At 33.1% G+C, this 15,990-nt stretch overlaps 1 protein-coding gene across 1 annotated transcript in view; it reads right to left on the bottom strand.

Annotated features, from left to right (window-relative positions):
* The window catches only part of GALNT13 (polypeptide N-acetylgalactosaminyltransferase 13), a 560,096-nt gene that overhangs the window by 309,477 nt on the left and 234,629 nt on the right, over window positions 1-15,990 (bottom strand). The window lies entirely within an intron of this gene.

Genomic DNA, 15,990 nt, shown 5'->3' with positions numbered 1-15,990 from the left:
CATCATCCTCCTTAGGCCAATGATCTGGAATGGATAGTTACAACCTTGCATTCTAATTGGGCTGTTTCCTCACATGGCCTCATATACTTAACTGTCTAAACTTTATCATCCTTTTCCACTCCTCAATTATCCAAAATCTTTGCATTTTAAAAATGGTTTTTATTTCAAAAAAAAATTTTTTAGAATAAAATCTACCACATTTTATTGATATGAGCTCTGATTTTTAATAAAGATTACAAAAATAAACATTTCTGCCATAAGTCACATAGAATGACATTGTAGGGTACAAAAATTAGAAATATAAGAAAATTTTAATAGACATAAAAATGGGTAAATATAAAAATTTTAGTCCTAAAATTATGAAAAATATAAATAAAAGTATAATCACTCTTAAATTATATGATTGGGTTATATGATTAAATTATCTGATTTTTAAAATTAGGATTCAGAAAATAAAAGAAAGAAAGGTATTTGTCAATTTGGATATATAAATTCTTAAAAGGATAAATAAAAACAGAGCCAGGGAACATACCCAAGTTGACCTATAATCCATATTCTTAACAACTACTTTCATTGGCTCTATTCTTAAAAAAAAAAAAAAAATGGCTTGCTTCTCAATGTGCTTTTATTCTTACACAGAGAGCTATCTTCTTTCTGTCTAAGCCTGGTTGCATACATATCCATTTCTATATAGCGAGGATTCAAATACACCACTTATAAAGTTTTCCTTCATTTCACCTCCATACAGTGGTACATCTAAATTCACACTTCTAGGTCCAGTTGACCCCCAAACAACATAGGATTGAAATGTGCGGGTCCACTTATACACAGATTTTTAAAATAAATACAGTACAGTACTATAAATGTATTTTCTCCTCTTGATGTTTTCTTAATAACATCTTTTCTCTAGCTCCTGTTATTGTAAGAATGCCATGTGTAATACATATAACATATATGTGTTAATAGACAATTAATTTTATTGGTAAGGCTTCTGATCAATAGTAGGCTAGTACTAGTTAAGTTTTTTGGGGAGTCAACAGTTATATGCAGATTTTTGACTGCATGGGGTTTGATGTCACTAACTCCATGCTGTTCAAGGGTCAGTTATACTAAACTTTTTGGATATTTTCTATTTTTCATGCATAATGTTGTACAATGAAGAACTATCTCTTGGTTTTCATAAGTACACAAGCAGATCTTGATAAATGATGAATATATAAAAATGATTTAAAAATTCATTTTATAGTAAGATGAGGCTGTGTATGAAAACTATATTTGTAACTCTGGGAAGAAAGAATCTATCATTAAAAAAATGTTCAAAAAACAAGGTTGGAAGTCTCACACTTCCTGATTTCAAAACTTATTACAAATCTACAGTATTCAAAACAGTCTGTTACTGGCATAAAAGCAGAAATATAGATCAAACAGAATAGAAGGCTCAGAAATAACCCCCTACATATACAGTCAAATGGTTTTCAATAAGGGTGCCAAGACAATGCAATGGGGACAGTACAGTCTTTTTAAGAAATTATATTGGTAAAACGATATATCCACATTGGACACTTACCTTATACCATATAGAAAAGTTCACTCAAAATAAATCAAAGACCTAAATACAGAAGCTAAAAGTATAAAACTCTTAGAAAAAAGAACATAGGGAAAAAGCTTTATGACATTGGATTTAGCAATCATTTCTTGGGTATGACATAAAAGCACAGGCAAAAAAAGCAAAAACAGATAAACTAGATTATGTCAAAATTTAAAATTTCTGTTTTTAATCAATGGACAAAAGCAACAGAGTGAAAATGCACCCTACGGGAAAAATATATTTGCCAATCACGTATCTGTAAGGAGTTAATATCCAAAATATGTAAAGAACTCCTACAACTCAACAGCAAACAAACAAACGATCTAAAACACAGTCAAATGACTTGAACAGATATTTTTTTCAAAGAAAATATACAAATGACTGTAAAGCACATGAAATGATGTTCAACATCACTAATAATTAAAAATACAAGATACCATCCTCACCTCTATCTGTTAGGATGGTTAGTCTTAAAAAAAAAAAGAAAAAGAAAGAAAGAAAAGGAAAGAAAGGAAAAGAGAAAAGAAAAGAAAAGAAAAGAAAAGAAAAGAAAAGAAAAGAAAAAAGAAAACAAAACAAAACAAACAAAACAGAAAAAAAGTGTTGGCAAAGATATGGAGAAACTGGAACCCTGTGCACTGGTATAGCTGCTATGGTAAACAGTATAGTGTTTCCCCATAAAATTAAAAACTGAATCAGTATGTGACTAAGTAATTCCATTTCTGGGTATATATCCAAGAGAATTGAAAACAGAGCCTCAAAGAGAGTTTGTAAACCCAAGTTCATTGTAGGATTATTCATAGTAGCCAAAAGGTGAGAGTAACCCTCGTGTTCATCAACAGATGAGTGGATAAAGGTGGTATATACTCAAAATGAAATACTATCTAGTCTTAAAAAGTTAGGAAATTCTAACATATGCTATAACATGGATGAACCTTGAGGACATTCAGCTAAGTGAAATAAGCCAGTCATAAAAAGACAAATGCTGTATGATTCCAATTATATGAAGTACCACGAGTAGTCAAATTCACAGGGACAGAAATTTGAGTGGTGATTGCCAGGGGCTAGGGGTAGGAGGAAATATGGAGTAGTCATTTAATGGATACACTGTTTTAATTTTGCAAGATGAAAAGAATTCTGGAGACTGGGTGCACAACAATGTGAATATATTTACAGAGGAGGAAACACAAACAAATAAACAAACAAAAAACACTTTTTCTCTCTACCCTCTAGTTTTTAGAACATGAAGCCCACATATTAAATTGACAAATGAAAGAGTAACAGCAGAAAAGGCATATCAATTTTATTTGATGTTACTATTTTTGGTTTTTATGTGTATGGAGGTCTTCATAGAAAAGTAGTGAGTACCCAAAGAAGTGGTTAAACTTGGGAGTTTATATATCATTTTAAGAAGAGGTGATAAATTGTGGAGAAATGACCTGACAAAAAACAAAACAAAACGCAACAAGGTATTTGTGTCCCCAGGGGTGATAAGTTGTGGGAAAGCAAACATATGAGAGAAACTAATAGCAGATAAGGGCTAGTTAGTAGGGTTTAGTTTATGCGTAGTCATAGCTATGCAGGAATAGCTCTGACTACAGTGAGAAAGGTTGTTCCTTTCCTGGTTCAAGAGAGAGGGACATCTTGGAAATGGAAATGCATGCTTTGCTTTTAGGCAGAGGGAAGTTGACTAGAGCTTTTCCTGTATCTGCCTTTTCTCAGCTGCTTTCAACTTAAAATAAGCTTTATGTCAAAGTGGCATTTTACCTTTTGTATGGACTACAAATAAAACATGGAGCAATTTGCAGTTTGGAAAAAAAAGTGGTATGGTTTGTGGCGACATATTCTTATCCCCTTCTTCATAATACTACTAAAATGTACACTTGAAAACACTCGAGACAATACCTTTTATACTATATATATTTTACCATAATTTAAAAAATCCAATGTAATAGTGTCCAAAAATTAAATAAAGGGACTGTTGAGGGGTAGTTCAAGTGTAAATTGGGTTATGCAGCATGCTTTTTGCCTATAGTGGTACACAGATGTGTCCCTGAGAAAATACCTAGAAATGTTTTACTCCACTTTCTTATTTGAAAAGAAAGTTATGGTATAATAATATTAACCCAAAGATAATAATAACACCTATCATCTCCATTTTCATCAAATATATATGTATTGAAGTACATACACAAACACACATAGACAAATATTCTTACACACCACTTTTAATCTAGGCAGTGAAATTAATTCCACACATGAGCACATTACATAAATCAAATATCATAGAAATTATTATTATTGCCAGAATTTTTGCCAGCATATGAAAGTTATAGTAATTCTCAAATGAAAAAGAAAAGATGTGGAACAGAGATCAGAAATCCAATTAAAATTCTCATTTTCCATTTCTCCTTTGTGCAATCAATGCTACACTTGTCATATTTTAATTCATGGGAAAGACAATCCATATATATGGGCAGGTACACTTAGGAGATTGAGAACAGAGAAAATATATCCTATGGTTTATTTTTGTTTTATATAGTAAATAAACTTGTCCTTTGAGGGCAACTTATTCAGAATTTGTATGCTGTAGCTCTTCCACTAATAATGCAAGACTGCTAGAGTCTTTTTCTCTTTATCAGCTTGCTTGTGTGCATACGTAAGAAGCAGTTATTTGGTCTAGGATATAAATAGCTGAAATAAATCTCCTATTTCTTCATTTTTTCCCTGATGAAATATATTTAAATGCCAGCTGCATTATAACCTTCAAATAACTCAATGCCAGAACTTGAAGTACTATTAATGTCTGAATACAAGTAAATGCTAAAGAACCTTAGCATTTTGTTTTAATTGCCCATAGCGTTTTTATAAATATTCATCCAATAATTACTGTTAATTTCTTATTCAAAAATAATTGCAGAGTAAAGGGAAAAGCAGACTGCTTAAAAACTTCCCGCACTTAGTCCACAAATGGAGCCCAGGGCATAAGAATTCCACATAATAATAATAATAATAATAATAATAATAAAACATATAAAATCTCACTAGGAACTCAGGGCAATCCTATATATACTTTGTTATTTTTGCAATTATAGGTATGCTCATACAATATCATTAATTAGTTGTTTATGTAAATATACCCCTTTTACCTCCTCACAGTCAGGGGCTGTTATTTATATGCATTTGTTTTGTTCTTAAAGCTAAGCTTATATTAGGTAAATGACAGATTGTTTGATTGGTTGACTGACTTTTTGGCTTAATCAGTGAAAGGAAACTGGGGTTTAGAAAATTAATGTCTTGCTCAAGGTCTAATAGTGAGCCATACAGCCAGATCTTAAACTTATGGTTTTGGCTCCAAAGCTACAGATTTTGGCTTCATAGCTGAGATTTTTTCCATTTACTTGAAGAATATTTCTCCGCAGTGGGCTTTTTCTTCTCATATATGTTTTGCATATAATGGAATAGAGTCATGTACCTACCTCAGTGATTATGATCATAGTCGTGTTCTCTACTTTAGGACAGCCTACAGGCATGAGATAATACTGACTACTGATGCCTAAGCCAACTAAAATATGATTTTTACTGGCATTCATTGAATATGCAATTCAAACACTATTCTCAAAAGTAATGCAAATACATACACACACACACACACACACACACACACACACACCTATACATTTGCTTAATGATTACTCCTTGGCTTTTGAGTTTTTATGGACTTTTACATATCCATAGATTCATTATATTTCTAGGATTGACTGTTCCAGGCGCCCAGTAAATATTTAATATCTCTCTGTATTGGTAAAAGAAATTATAATATTTATGTTCTTAAAGTCTATTAACTTACTCAAATGTGAATTTCTCAAAGAGGCTTTCCCTCACTTCTCTATTCTCCATACCTTACCATTCTTAGTCTGTTACTGATTGCAAATTCCATGAAGGAGGGACTTAATTTTGTTCACTGCTATATCCCAGGCACAGAGAACAGTATTTGGTGCATATTAATATATTAAATGCTCAACAAAAGTGCATTTAATATCTCTAAATGGATTTTTTTATTTGGTAACTCTCTCTCTCCAGATATTAACATAAAAATCTTATGTTAAAAAAAACAAACAAATGACATCCTGAAAAGAGAAATTTTTATCCCTGTTCTTAAATATAAATTACATAAATTTACAAAATCTTAGAACCATAATTGTTTTTTCAATGTTTATTTATTTTTGAGAGAGAGAGAGAGAAAGAGAGAGAGGGACAGAGTGTGACCAGGGGAAGGGTAGAGAGAGGGAGACAAAGAATATGAAGCAGGCAACAGGCTCTGAGCTGTCTGCAGAGCCTGATGTGGGCTTGAACTCACGAAACATGAGACCATGACCTGAGCCAAAGTCGGATGCTAACCGACTGAGCCCCTTAGAACCATGATTATTGAGAAGCATGGTAACAAATCTCTAATGATGACCATTAACATATTAACCTCAATGACGACCATTGAGGAAAATATTCACTTTCCTCAAAATTCTGAATCAGAATTTTATGACATTTCACTTTTTTTGTTGTTAGGAAAGATGGGAAAAAGAGAAAAGGGGGTGATAACAGCTGTCAGTTTATTTATATTTATATAAATATATGTATTTTTATTTATACATAAAAAGTTTTATTTATAAAAAGTTTATTTATATGCATATACAACAAGAATCCCAGAAATGGAGGGACTTCAAGAAAATAAGAAATTTAGTAAGGTCTTCAGTCTTAACTGCACTTAAAATATCCTGTTACCATGACTGTTATTAATACTATCATTTCATTTGCTCAAGTAATTAGAATATATATAAATTTATTATACATTTAATACATTAAATATGTCAAATAAAGAAGTAACTTAATGTAAATATTCAATCACTAGGATTGTATTTTCCAAAACTTAACTCTAATTTGTCCTGATGTTTCATTACAATTACTTCCAAGAAAAAATATTTTCATCTTGTCCCTTCTCTGTGAAAACATGGGATATTTGCTTAATTTTTTTGCTCTGTACATATCTTCAAATATTTGTAGATTGATATTAAGGGTACACACAACATTAAACTTTTAGGATAATCTCTGAATTCAGTCAAGCCAGTTTAAGGGTATATTCTAGTAAAATAGGCTGAGATATTTGAATGAATTCACTGCTTGTGTCATTCAGACACTTTGTAAGTAGATATCAATTCAAGTTTTCCACTAAAATTAAGTTCTTTTTAACAACTATTTCTCAATACCAATTTTGTACACCTTTATATAATTTATCAGTCATCACTTGGCTACTTTCATGTGTTCATATCTTTTTAAGATATAATTATTCAAAAATTGAACTTTAATACTAAAATTGAAAAAAAAGATATTTTCTACATTAAACAAGTATTGACAGATTTGTACATCTTTTAACTAACAGTTTGGATATCTGATTCATGATGTGTTTTTCAACATTAGTTTTTCCCAGACAGTCACACAATTGAGTCATTCAACATGACTTGCAAATATCTGCAATAAGCCTCCACACATTTGACGATTTGTCTAGAAAGTTTGGATGGCATTTATGTTTTCTTACTGATATCATAAATTATGGTGGCACATAAAATAGAAAAGTATTCTTTTCATTAATACTATTTCACAGACTATTTTAAAAATCTCAAAATTCAAGCACTAATAATCACAGTACACAGGAGGTAGTTCAAGATGGTGACACAAAAGATCTTCAGCTTATTTCTTCCCACAGACACCAAATCTACAGCTACATATAGAACACTTCCCTCTAAAAAAAAAGACCTGAAAACCAGCTTGTCAGTTTCTCCACAACAAAGGATAATGGAGTTACATTAAGATGGGTAGGAAAGGCAAAGTCTTGGTCTCACCAAAATCCTCACCCCAGCATAGCAACCCACAATCAACAATCCACAATCCGATCATAATCAGATCTCACAAATACAGAGTTTCTCCCTGATGAGCAAGAGGTACATGCTCCACATCAGGCATCCCGGCCTTTAGGACCTGTACTGAAGGGACAAGGCCCCAGAATGGCTGGCTTTGAAAACCAACAGAATTGGTGTCCAGGAAACCCAAAGGATGCAGGAAGCTGAGAATCTACACTTAAAGAGACTGCATGTAGACTCATGCACCCAAGACCTGTGCAAAACCAGCAGTTTGAAAATCATGATAACATATGTGAAAGAGATTCATTTGCTAATCTTCAAGTGTCTGCTAGAGAGGCAGGAGCCTGTTGGGACTCTCTGGAGATGGAGATGCCAGTGAGCACCATTTGGGGGATCTCATTCTACTTAGTAGTGTCAATGATTATGGATGTCATTTTTTTACACTCTCCCTCTATCTTGCTAGTGCCAGAGAGAATGTCCCAACCCTGCACTCTCCATGGCTTTGCTATGGCTGGGAGGTACATCCCACCTCAGTGCTATCCTACAGACCCAATAAAGCTGGCAGGCACGCCCAGGCCCAGCACTACCCACAACACACTAAAACTAATGGGAACATAGCGCATGATCCCCATTGCTCCATTAAAGCTGGCTGGTGTGCCCAGTCCATATAGGGGATACCTCTTGAGTGTTGATCTATGTTGGCTAGGGGAGGTTGCATTTGTGGGCCCTACAGTACTGAAACAATTGAAAAGGCGGTTTTTGGCAGGCTAATAACCCAAGGGCACAACACAGACAGAAGACTGAAACACCTGAATCTTCTGTGAAAAGGCCTACTTGCTTGTCCTGGAATTTTAGTCTGAGGGGCAGACTGCCAGTTCAGCAGATATCTACAGAGGGAATAGAGTTGATCTTAGAGAACAGAGGCCAGGGGATGCCATCTTTGTGTTCTCCTGGGACCTTGCTACAGCCAGCTAGCACCTCCCAGAAAGAAGTTTATACAATCATTAGGAGTTTTGATTTTTGCAAATGTTGCCAAGGAAATACCCCCAATCTGGAGGCCAGCAGGTTTACAACTGTAGTCCTACAGGACTGTATATATTACTATACTTCAAAAGCTGCTGCTTGAGGGTTTCATTTCCAATCAGCCTGAAAGTAGGGGCTAAGATCCCTCCCTCTGAAACAATGACAGGTTTTGATACAACCTCAAAAACAGGGACCTATCAAGAATAAATCAGGCTATTTAGACAACTCCAAAGGTTCAAGACACAATCAAGAGCTAGGACAAGGTTGAAAGAGAAGATTAATCTACTATATAAAGCCACTCCTTCAAGACTGGAAGAGGTAGGCCTCTCTCCTAATACATGGGCACAAACAATCAAGGAAAATGAAGAAACAGATAAATAAGTTCCAAATAAAAGAACAAGACCTTAGGGAAAAAAAAAACTTAATGAAAGGAATATAAGTAACTTAACTGATAAAGAGTTAAATGTAATGGTATAAGGATGTTCACTGAACCAGGAGACATAGTGAGAACTTTGACAAAGAGATAGAAAATATAAGAAAGTACGAAACAGAAGTCACAGAGCTGCAGAATGAAATAACTGAACTAAAAGTACATAAGAGTGCTTCAACAACAGACTAGAGGAAGTAGAAAAAGGATTATTGATCTGGAAGACAGGGTAGTGGAACTCACCAAAGCAGAGTAGCAAAAAGAAAAATTTAGAAAAGAGAAAGTAGCTTAAGGGACCAATAGGACAACATCAAATAAAACATTTACATTACAGGGGTACCAGAAGGAGAATAAAGAGAGAAAGAGGAAGAAAGAGGAAGAGAAAGAGAAAGAAGAAATAATAGCTGAAAATTTCTCTAACCTGGGGAAGAAACAGACATCCAGATCCAGGAAATCAAATGAGTTCCAAATAAAATGAACTGGAAGAAATCAACACCAGACACATTATAATTAAAATATCAAAAGTTAAAGATAAAAATAAAATCTTAAATCCCACAAGAGAAAAAATGACTTGATATGTATGAGAGAACCCCCAATAAAATGATCAGCAGACTTTTCACCAGGTACAGGATATACTTAAAAAGCTGAAGGGAAAAACAAAAAACAAAAAAACAAAAAAACTTCCAACCACAAATCCTCTACCCAGCAGGATTACCATTCAGAATTAGCAGAAAGATAGTTTTCCAACAAGCAAAAGCTAAGGGAGTTCTTCACTACTACAGGAGACTTACAAAAAATGTTAAAGGGACTACTTTAAGTTGAAAAGAAAAAACATTAATGAGTAACAAGAAAACATATGAAAGTAAAAATCTTGATGGTATAGGTAAGTATATAGGAAAGGTAGTGGATTAAGTTAGTAAAGTTAGCGTGATGGTTAAAAGGCAAAAGCAGTATAAACAACTATAATTACTTAAGGGATACACAAAATAAAAAGATGCAAATGAAGTTTGCATGAAAATAAAAAGCATGACATGAAAATTAAAATGCATGTGTGGGCTGGCAGTAAAAATGTAGTTTTAGAATATGTTGAGATGTAACTTGCTGTCAACTTTAAATAGACTATTGATTATATAGGCTGTTATATGTAAGCCTTATGGTAATCACAGATCCAAAACCTGTAGAAGATACATGAAAGATAATGAGAAAAGAATCTAAGCATAACTTTAAGGAGTCATGAAACCATAGGGAAGAGAGAAAAAGAAGAAAAAAAGGAAGAGAAAGTAACTAAAAAATTACAAGATAGAAAACAATTAACAAAATGGCAATTAGTACATACCTATCAATAATTATTTTAAATGTAAATGGACTAAATTCTCCAATGGGGGGAAAAAAAACTGGCTGAATGGAATAAAATAAACAAAGAAACAAATAAGACCAACCTATGTGCACTACAAGAAACTCACTTCAGATGTAAGAACATACACAGGCTGAAAGTGAAGGGATGAAAAAAGATGTTTCATGCAAATGGAAACCAAAAGAAAGCTGCAGTAGCTATACATAGACAAAATAGAATATTTATTTATTTATTTATTTATTTATTTATTTATTTATTTATATTTTAGAGAGAGAGATAGCATAAGCAAGGGAGAGGGGCAGAAGGAGAAAGAGAAAGTGAGAGAGAGAATCTTAACCAAGTTCCATGCTCAGCATAGAGCCTGGTGTGGGGCTCAATCCCACCACTCTGGGATCATGACCTGAGCCGAAATCAAGAGGCAGTCACTCAGCTGCCTGAGTCATCCAGGCACCCCCAGACAAAACAGATTTTAAAACAAAGACTATAATAAAAGACAAAGAAGTGTATTACATAATGATAAAGGATCAATCCAACAAGAAGATACAGCAATTTCTAAATACCTATGCACCTAATAAAGAAACACCTAAATATACAGAGCACATATTAACAAACCTAAAGGGAGAAATTAACAGTAATACAGTAAGAATAGGGTTTTTAGTACTTTACTTATATCAATGGATAGACTGTCCAGACAGAAAATCAATAAGGAAATATTGGCTTTAAACAACCCGTTAGGCCAGGTGGACTCTATAAATACAGAACATTCCACCCAAAACAGCAATATTCTTCTCAGAGGCACATGGATAGATATCCAGGATAGATCTTATGTTAGACCACAAAACAAGTCTAAATATATTTAACAAGATTAAAATCATATCAAGCATCTTTTCCAACCACACTGGTTTAAAAGTAGAAATCATTTTTAAGAAGAAGACTGAAAATTTTTTTTAAGTATGTGGAGACTTGGGGTGCCTGGGTGGCTCAGTTGGTTAAGTGACCAACTCTTGATTTTAGCTCAAGTCATGATTTCACGGTTTGTGAGATGGAGCCACATGTCAGGCTCCACTCTGAAAGTATGGGGCCTGCTTGAGATTCTCTTTCTCTTTCTCTCTCTCTCTCTCTCTCCCTCCCTCCCTCTCTCTCCTTCTTTCTCTGCCCCTCTCCCCTCTCTCAAAATAAATAAACTTTAAAAAAATATATGTGCAGATTAAACAACATACTACTAAACAACTAATGTGTAACTGAAGAAATCAAAAGAACTAAAACAAACAAACAAACAAATCCTGGAGAATGGAAATGGAAATACAACATATAAAATCTACAGGATGCAGCAAAAGCAGTTCTAAAAAGGAAGTTCACAGTGATACAGACCTACCTTAATATATGGAAAATCTCAAACAGTCTAGTTGTACACTAAACAGAACTAAAGAAAGAAGAACAAACAAAGCACAAGGTTAGAAAAAGGAAGGAAATAATAAATATCAGAGCAGAAACAAGTGAAATAAAGACTAAAAGGCAGTAGACAATATCACTGAAAGAGTGAGTTCCTTAAAAAGGTAAACAAAATTGATAAACATTTAGCTAGACTCACCAACAACAACAAAAAGAAAAGACCCAAATAAATAAAACAGAAATGAAAGAGCACAAGTTACAACTGATACCACAGAAATATAAAGGATCAAAAGAGATTACTATGAACAATGATACACCACCAGACTGGACAACCTAGAAAAGATGAATACATTCCTGAAACATACAACCTTCCAAGACTGAATCATGAAGAAAGAGAAAATTTGAACAGATCAATTACCAGTAAGGAGATTGAATTAATAATCAGACCCCCCAACAAATGAAAGTCCAGGATCCAATGGCTTCACCAGTGTTTTCTACCAAACATTCAAAATTTTAATACATATCCTTCTCACACTCTTCCAAAAAAATTGAAGAGGAATGAATACCTACAAATTTATTTTACAAGGCCAGCATTACCCTAATACAAAAGCCAGACAAGAACACCACAAAAAAGAAAATTATAGGCCAACATCCCCGATGTGCATAAATGCAAAAATCCTCAACAATTATTAGCAAACCCAATTCAATATTAAAAAGATTATGCATAATGACTAAGTGGGATTTATTCCTGGGACACAAGGATGCTTCAACATCTGCAAATTAATCAATACGACATACCACATTAACAAGACAAAGGATAAAAATCATAGGATCATCTCAATAGATGCAGAAAAAAAAAAACATTTGACAAAATTAAATATCCATTTAAAATAAAAATTCTCAATAAAGTGGGTATAGAAGGAACATACCTCAACATATTAAAGGCAATATATGACAAGCCCATAGCTAATATACTCAACAGTGAAAAGCTGTTCCTCTATACCAAGAAAATGACAAAAATTTCCACTTTCACCACTTTTAATCCACACAGCGCTGCAAGTCCTAACCTGAGCAATTAGAAAAGAAGAAGGAGGAGGAAGAGAAGAGGAGAAAGGAAGAAGGGGGAGGAGTGGGGATGGGGGGAGAGAGGGACGGGGGAAGAGGAAGAGGAGGAATAGGTGAAGGAAGATGCATATATTACCCAAAGTAATCTACAGATGTAATGCAATCCCTATTCAAAATTACAATAGCTTTTTTCACAGAAACAGAACACACAATCCTAAAATTTGTATGGAACCACAAAAGATCCCAAATAGCCAAAGCAATATTTGGAAAGAAGAAATAAGCTGGAGGCATCATGCTCCCTGATTTCACAGTATATTATGAAGTTTTAGTAATCAAACAGTATGGTACTGGCATAAAAACAGACCCAGAGGTCAATAGAACAGAATAGAGAGCCCCCAAATAAACCCACGCATATAGTGGCCAATTAATTTACAACAAAGGAGGCAAGAAAATACATTAAAGAAAAGACAAATGGTGTTAGAAAAATTGGGCAGACACAAGAAACAGAATGAAATTAGACTACTATCTTACACCATACACACAAATTAACTCAAAGTGGATTAAAAGACTTGAATGTTAAAGCCTGAAACCATAAAACTCTTAGAAGAAAATACAGGCAGTCAGCTACTTGACATCATCTTGGTGATGATTTTGTGGTTGTGATTCCTAAGTCAAAAACAAGAAAGGTAAAAATAAACAAGTTGGGACTGTATCAAACTGAAATTTTTCTGTACTGCAAAGAAATCCACAAACAAAATGAAAAGACCACTTACTGAATGAAAGAAAATATTTGAAAATCATATATATGATCAGGGCTTAATATCCAAAATATAACAAATTCATAAAAAAACAAGAACATAAGAAATAATCCAATTTAAAAATGAACAGAGGATATGTACATACATTTTTCCAAAGATGACATACAGATGGCCAACTGGCACCTGAAATATGTCTAATATAACTAATCAATGGAAACCAAACCTCAATGAGATATCACCTCACACCTGTCAGAATGGCTAATATCAAAAAGACAAGAAATAAGTGTTGACAAAATGTAGAAAAAAAGAGTCTTGTGCACTGTTGGTGGGAATATAAATTGGTGGAGCCATTATCGAAGACAGTATGAAATTTCCTCAAAATATTAAAGATAGGAATAGCATATGATCCAGCAATTTCTTTTCTATTTACCCAAAGAAGACAGAAACACAAATCTGAAGTCACATATGCACCCTCCTTATGTTCATTGGAGCATTATTTGCAATAGCCAAGGTATGGAAATATCCCAAGTTTCCATCAATGGATAAATGAATAAAGAAGTGGTATATATACAATGGAATACTCAATCATTAAAAAGAATTAAATTTGGCCATTTCCAACAACATGGATGGACCTTAAAGGTATTATGCCAAGTAAAATAAGTCAAATAGAAAAAGAAATATACTGTATGATTTCACCTACAGATAGAATCTTAAAAACAAAAGAAATAAACTGATACAGAGAACAGATTGGTGGCTGCAAGAGGGGAGGAAGTTTGGGGGCTGGGAGAAATGGGTGGATTAGGTCAAGAGGCATATACTTCCAGTTATAAAATAAATAAGTCATATAAAATAAATAAATAAATAAATAATGTATAGCATGATGACTATAGTCAATAATACAATGTTGCATATTTGATAGGTGCTGAGAGAGTAAATCTGAAAAGTTTCTCAACACAAGAAAAAAGTTTGTGTGGTGATAGATGTTAACTCGACTTATTATGTTGATCATTACACAATATATACAAATATAAAATCACTATGTTGTACACCTGAAACAAATACAATCTTATACATCAATTATATCTCAACTTAAAAAAAGAGGCTCATGGTGTTTAGAAATTCTTATAATAAAGATGTATCTAACTCACACACACACACAAAATAAATAAATAAAAACAACCACAGTAAATATTGCATTTTGTGTAATATTTACAGTAATCCATTTGAATTTTTCATTTTAAAAAGTTGAATTGTTCTATATTTTAAGGTATAATTACTCAAGCACTTAATTTACTAAGTGATTCATAAAAGAAGAAATGCCATTGGCCACAAATATTTTAAATGATGCTCAATGAACATTTTCCTTCTCCTTTTTTTAAACTGATGGCTCTGTACTAAGGCAGTTGTTACCTTAAGTATCCCAGATCTGATATAAAATTTATGTTCTGATAGTTGCAAATAAAGATTTCATAAAAATTTGAAATACTGTTTAGGTGGTTTTCCTGAAAAGGTATCACCTGTATCCATTTTATTACAACATAGTATATAAAAGAAAGTGAGGAATGCACAATTATTATGGCATAAGCTTAGCATCTAAAATGTTTCAAAATTGTTTAGAAGAATAAACTTATTGTAGGTCTTTAAAAATACAAATGTGTCTAGGTACAAATATGCAAATATAGACATAACTACCTATAAAATGCTATAGATCTTTGAAATGCACAAATGTAATTTTCACGTTTTAGTCATTTGTTAGAGACCAAAAATGTGCAAAATATGTACTTATTTATGAGGTTTGTTTTGAGAGAGACAAAAGCATACAAGGATGTACAAAACCAGTACTTAGCTATCAAAGGAACCTTCTGACAATCCAGCCTGACCATCCCAACAAGATTTGGTTACTTTGGTATTTTTTGAAGTAATTTAGAAAGGAAAAAAAAGAGATATGATAAATATGATAATATCACTATATTACTAATGTAATACAACCCATTATAGGTGGTAAATTTTATTTGCATTAACTTATTTTATTCTATATGGAGAAAGTCATTAGATGTCTAAAAGAACAACTTCTGTTTACGTAGAAATGTATTCTGCACATATTTGTAAACTTGGAGATTTTCTAAAGTCTCAGGACCTATCTTTTCTAAGGACTATATTATTAGGATGACAATACTGCCACTAAATATTCTAATTTTTATTATATCCATTTGAAATTCATTCAACTATCTAGAGCATGACTTACAGTTAATCACAAACAAGTTGAATTTTTCAACATTATTTTGCATGCAGTATTATTATTTCCAAGTGACTATTTCTTCCATGGCTGATAACTGAGCATGCTAATTATAAAATAGTACCATAATTCGCTGGAATCCATAATAAATGTTAAAAGGTCAAAGAATCATACTGACAATTGGCCATTTTTACACTGGAACAGCAAAGCCTATAGTTTTCAAATACAAAGTATA

The sequence above is a fragment of the Lynx canadensis genome, chromosome C1 (assembly GCF_007474595.2).
Source record: "Lynx canadensis isolate LIC74 chromosome C1, mLynCan4.pri.v2, whole genome shotgun sequence".
Classification (NCBI taxonomy): Eukaryota; Metazoa; Chordata; class Mammalia; order Carnivora; family Felidae; genus Lynx; species Lynx canadensis.
Note: the sequence above shows the minus strand (reverse complement) of the source record. Positions and strands in the feature narration are given on the sequence as shown.